The sequence below is a fragment of the Neomonachus schauinslandi genome, chromosome 3 (assembly GCF_002201575.2).
Source record: "Neomonachus schauinslandi chromosome 3, ASM220157v2, whole genome shotgun sequence".
NCBI lineage: Eukaryota > Metazoa > Chordata > Mammalia > Carnivora > Phocidae > Neomonachus > Neomonachus schauinslandi.
Window position 1 is genome coordinate 149,650,060 of NC_058405.1, and position 5,675 is coordinate 149,655,734.

Consider the following 5,675-nt stretch of genomic DNA (forward strand, 5'->3'; position numbering starts at 1 on the left):
CATGATCCTGGAGTCCCGCATCGGGCTCCCTGCTCGGCAGGGAGTCTGCTTCTCCCTCTGACCCTCCTCCCTCTCATGCTCTCTGTCTCTCATTCTCTCTCTCTCAAATAAATAAATAAAATCTTTAAAAAAAAAAAAAGAAGGCTCCATGCCCAACATGGGGCTTTAACTCATGGGCCTGAGATCAAGAGTCACATGCTCTACTGACTGAGCCAGCCAGGCGCCCTTTAAAAAATAGGGATTCAAATTAAATTTTGAGAATTTCATAACCCCACTTGACTCCCTGGAAATCCCGAGTTGTCACAGAGCCTGGGCTGATGTAATCACTGTCTTCATGTCTTACTTCATATTCTTTCTGACTGTAGAAAAAGTGAATTAGCTGAGTGCTGAGCTTGTATGGATCCAAAGAGGTTAGTTGCTAATTATTAAACTATTACTCAAAACCTTAAGTAGAATATTAGATGATTAGAATACACATAGATCCACCAGCTAGTAAACCTCACGAAAAGCCTAAGTTATTCATAGGAGAGAACATGCTGCTTTACTGGCTTATTAATCCTGCCATGGGCCGCAGAAGTGGTTGGCTAAGCACCTCCCTGATTTGCATTTATTCATTACTGCAGGGCGGGGGCTGCTGGTGCTCTGGGGACCATTACTTAAGCAGTATTCCTCTAAGCCAATCTGGAGTTAAGCAGTGAATCTTGGAAAAGGAGAACCACATCCACAGTTACTGAGTGGTGGCTGTGTGCTGAGGAGATTCTTTTTGTCCTTAAAATAAACCCAGTGCGGTATATACAGAGCACTTTCCCCATTTTACTTTTTAAGATTTTATTTATTTCACAGAGAGACACAGCGAGAGCAGGAACACAAGCAGGGGGAGTGGGAGACGGAGAAGGAGGCTTCCCGCTGAGCAGGGAGCCTGATGCGGGGCTCGATCCCAGGACCCCGGGATCATGACCTAAGCTGAAGGTAGACGCTTAATGACTGAGCCACCCAGGTGCCCCCACTTTCCCCATTTTAAAATATAGGAGTAGCTCCTAGAATAGGGGGAGTCTGCAGCTAACAGAGCTTACCTCATGGGACCAACATCACAAAGCCAGGATCCAAATGACACAAATTCAGACCTACCCGATGCCAAAGCTCAGGTCCACCAGCACCTTCCCCCACCCCAGGAGGTGGGGAGGCCACTCCATGCTTCTGTTGTGGTAGAACAAGTGAGAAAGCAGCCCTGGCCTGAAGGTGTGTCTGATACATGTGTGTGTGGTGGTATTTCCATTAGGATTTCTAGATATTCCCAGATGCCTAGAAATCCAGTACCTTCAAACTCCTGGTGTTCTGTTAGTTGTGAGTGTCAGATCCCTTACACTCTGGAGATGATCTGCATGGTTTGGCATCCTTGTAGAGAAAACTTGGGAGGTTGGCAGGGTCTCTGAAGGCCAGTGTCACAGGAGTCAGGAAAGACAAGCGGACAGATCTATTCAGGACCCAGGAGCACTGTCGGGTATGGTAGCTGTTAGCCAGAGGTGGCTGTTAAGCACTTGTAATGTGGCCAGTGAACCTGAAGAAATTAGATTTCTCATCATACTGAAATTTAAACAGCCACATACATGAGGCTCGTGGACTGGACAGTGTAGTTACAGAGGAAGGGATCAGTTTGGGGAGATCTCTGGGCCTCAGTTTTCTCATCTCAGTGTGAGAGACTAGACCCTAACATTGTCTTATTCTGTGAAGAAGAGGTATGTTGTAAGAGAGCTGACTGTAGGGAAGTAAAAGGTGAGTTTCCTTTCAGAAGGACTTCTGTCCTCTGATACATGAGGACAAGATGAAGCTACTTCTGAAGCCCGAAAACACTCCTGTGCCATTTCAGCAAAGCTCTAGGAATACCTGGCTCAAGCATTCCAAACCACCAAGCAGATGTGGAGAGATGGGGACAGAATAAAGGGGTGAGAGAAAGGGGGAGTGGTCTCTCACATCAGAAAGTAATTGGCCTTATGCCAGGACAAACTATGGCTTACGAGAGTAACTGGAAACATGTTGATGTCTAGACTGGGGGAGAAATGAGCCAGTCCAGGGGGTGCCTAACTCTCACTCAGCTCGCATCTGCTTCCAGTTGCTAATGCAGGACCGCCTGCCCCACTGCGGCTCCAGGAAGATTTTTAGATGGCAACCCAGGAACCTTACAGTGCTGGGAGTGAAGTTCAGGTTCTGGAGTCCCAAGTCTGGATTTGAGTCTCCGCTTTGCCATTGAGAACTTACATACATAACTTACTCGACTAACTCCGTCTTTTAAAGATGGCAGTAAAGGCAACACAAAGGCCCAGGCCCTGACACACTAAGGCTCACATTCTGATTCTACCACTTTAGCTACTATGTCCTCTAGCAACCTTCTCTGAATCTGTCCTCAGTTGAAAAATGGAAACAGTGCTAAACAGTGATTAGAAGTCCAAATGAAGAGGCACAGAAAGGGCCTAGTGATAGATGGCTTGACAGATGCCTAAGAAACCTGGTACTCCTCCCCTTTCTCCTTTTGATTACTGCCTTGCTGGAAAATGGACCAAATCTAAAAAGTAAGCAGATGCCCCCAAACAACTTAAAAAGAAACAAAAAGCAGCTACCCGACTGAATGTGTTTTCCAAGATTTATCCTAGTAGATACACACTCAACCCAAATCTCCGGTGACCTATTAAGGTATCACATTCAGGGGTCATAGCAAAAAGAAGCATAGTTACCTGAAAAAGGTAACTAGACTCGTAGGCCAGAGAAAGACTGCAGATTTTAACAACATATCTGAATGGCCGGTCAATGACAAAAAAATTACAAAAACAATCACAGAAAGGAAAAGCTGGTAGGGCCTACATAAAGGAAGGGTGGTCTTTGCCAATAGACTGAGTATCTCATCACATTAGCAACGGTAGCCCCACTGAGGGGGTTGCATTAGACTTTGGTCTGGTGACATTAAACATGTGAATTATATAACAAACTTCCTTTGTTCTCTTTCTGCTCAAGCAACCTTCTTACCACCATTTGACCCCTCCTAGGGGTCTTCTGGGAGAGAATCTGCTGCTTTTAGCAATTCAAGTGTTTTTAATCCTTATGCTGGTTTTATTTTTGGCTGTGAATCACTAAATAGACTATATGAATTGGCTAATTGCAATGACAAAAATCAGGGTTCTGATCAATAAGGTCAAAATTCACACCCACGTGGTTAATTCATCAATGTCCTATCACCTACTGGGGGGGGTCTCTCAAAGGCAGCTTACTCCTGGGGTCACCTACAAACACCTCTGTCTTATGGCAGGCTTCTTTAAAATTCTACATCCATTATCTATGCATAACAGCTGGACCAAAAAAGCTGATTTAAAAAATTCTACTTCTCTAACTGGGAAATAATCACACACAGAATAATCCTTTTTCTTGACACAACTGCAGGGGTCTTAATTCACCCACATGTTTAGATATATTGATCATCCATCATCTATTCCAAGCCTCTTAAAATCTGAAATTTCTTAAATTTCTAGATTAAAAAAAAAAAGTCATAAATTCAAATATTATCCTAAACATCAGATGGACACTCCCCTCTAATTCAGCCCTTAGTATTATTGGCAAATTGTACAACCAATTCACAAAGCATTTTTTGTGATATGTAAAATGTGTTTTAAAACCTTTAAAAATAACATTTGAATGATACAATAAAGCATGGCCACCTACGCTAAATCTCACCCACACATTTTGGTGTCAAATAGTCCCCACTTGCTAACAACAGTGAGCTTTCATGAGGCATCTTGCATAGGCAATAACACAAAGGGTTCAGCTATGCTCTATAATTGCACACCTATGGCGATAGGAAGCACGAGGCCAACTTTCAACCACCTGTGAAGGGCAGAGCCATTTTACTGAATGATCATTTACACAGTTGAAAGGCCTTTAAATAAATAACAGGGGGGAAGGGGGAGAAAAAGAGAGATAAAGGAAGGGGGGGAAGAAGAGAAAAAAGATCTCCTATGGGAGTCATCATGGGGATTAGAACTGTAATAAAGCACTATAATAAACCCCAAATCAAATGAACACAACAGAAACACACCAAATGTATCACAAGTAATGCTTGTAATTGTTCAGCTTCTCACAGTTCTCACATAACAGAAACTGACAAATCCATGATTTCCTCTAAAAATAAACATGAAAAACAGTATCCCGGAACAATCTTGTTCTTTTGCTTTCATTGTGATGGTTAGCTTGACCCATGAGGTGCTGCTTCCTTCTGCAGTCAGCACCTCTTCAACCCGGCATAGGTAAGCCCTAGGGGATCTGGCTGGGACAGCCCCTGGGAACTCCAGCTGACTGATCACATGTTATTCACACATTCTGTCAAAAACCGCCTCCTGGGAGGTGAATGTGGTGAGCACAAGCATTAACACATCTGATACATTTATATCAGCAATAAATTTAATTATAAAAAAATCAGATTAAACTGTAACAAAAGTGACATTAGAACCATTTATACTTACAAAACATCATCATCACAATCATCATAAATGTGAATGGAAGATTCTCTGGTATTTGAAATCAGTCTATGTGAAAGCACAGATTGAATTTCATGCATTTCACAAAAAATTGCAAAGCTCCTACTATTAAAAGGTACCTGGCCAAAAGAGAAACTTGTAAAACACTAACACACCGTTTCAAAGAGGAAACATCATGTGAAAATCAACATAGAAAGTTCCAAACGGTAACCATGCTCTTATCTAACAATTCAGAAACACTCTACTGAACTTGGCTCAGGAAAGCAGCTCCTAAATTCTCTATGTGTCCTTCCTCCGTATCCTTTCTTCTAGTAAAAGGAGAGTCCTCATTCTTAAAGAATAGAGGCATAAAAAACCCACCACAGCAAAAAAAGACTATTTTTTCTTTATGTTTATGTTTCTTAAAGTGAATCAATTTAGCACATCTTAACCCTTGGATTGTTTTGCTGTGTTCACATCTTTTCTCAGCTTTTATGTTTGGCCTTCTTTCCCCAGGGTCAGTGTTCATAGTCAGTCCCTCATTTCACTCTGGAGAATCAAGAAAAAAAGGATATGTTCTCTGAAGAAAGATCACAAATCTGTTTTGTAGGAAACTGTTACAAATATATATAACTCAATATTAAAAAATGGACGAGTCAACTCAAAATGTCACAAAAAGTTAAATGTCTTCAATTTCAACATACAAAAAACTACAGAATTCTCATTTCTAATTTTTATACATGTCTATAAAAATCTTATCAAGCTTTAAAATATAACCTTAGGAAATGCTTCTCTATCATAGTTATCAAATAGCTAATTGTCCATTATTAAAAAATAAAAAAGTCACCAATATGGTGAAACCCAAGGCTGTCAGGAGATGGCCTCTAGGCTCACCTCTTAAGGTTGTTTCCTACAACTCAGGGTTGTAGGATTGGAGTTCTAGTCCCAGTGCGGCCTCTAATAGCTTCATAGTTATGGACAAGTTATTTAACCTCCCCAAACCTCAATTCTGCCATCATTAGTATTTTCCAAATTGTTCTAAGGAGTATTAATCTCATGAGAAAGGGTTCTGTGGTCAAATTAAGTCAGAAACTGCTGCATACAATTTCTCTTTAGGAGATTCACAATGTGCATTAGTATTATTAACGGCTCTGAGAAGTCCTACAGTACATTTGT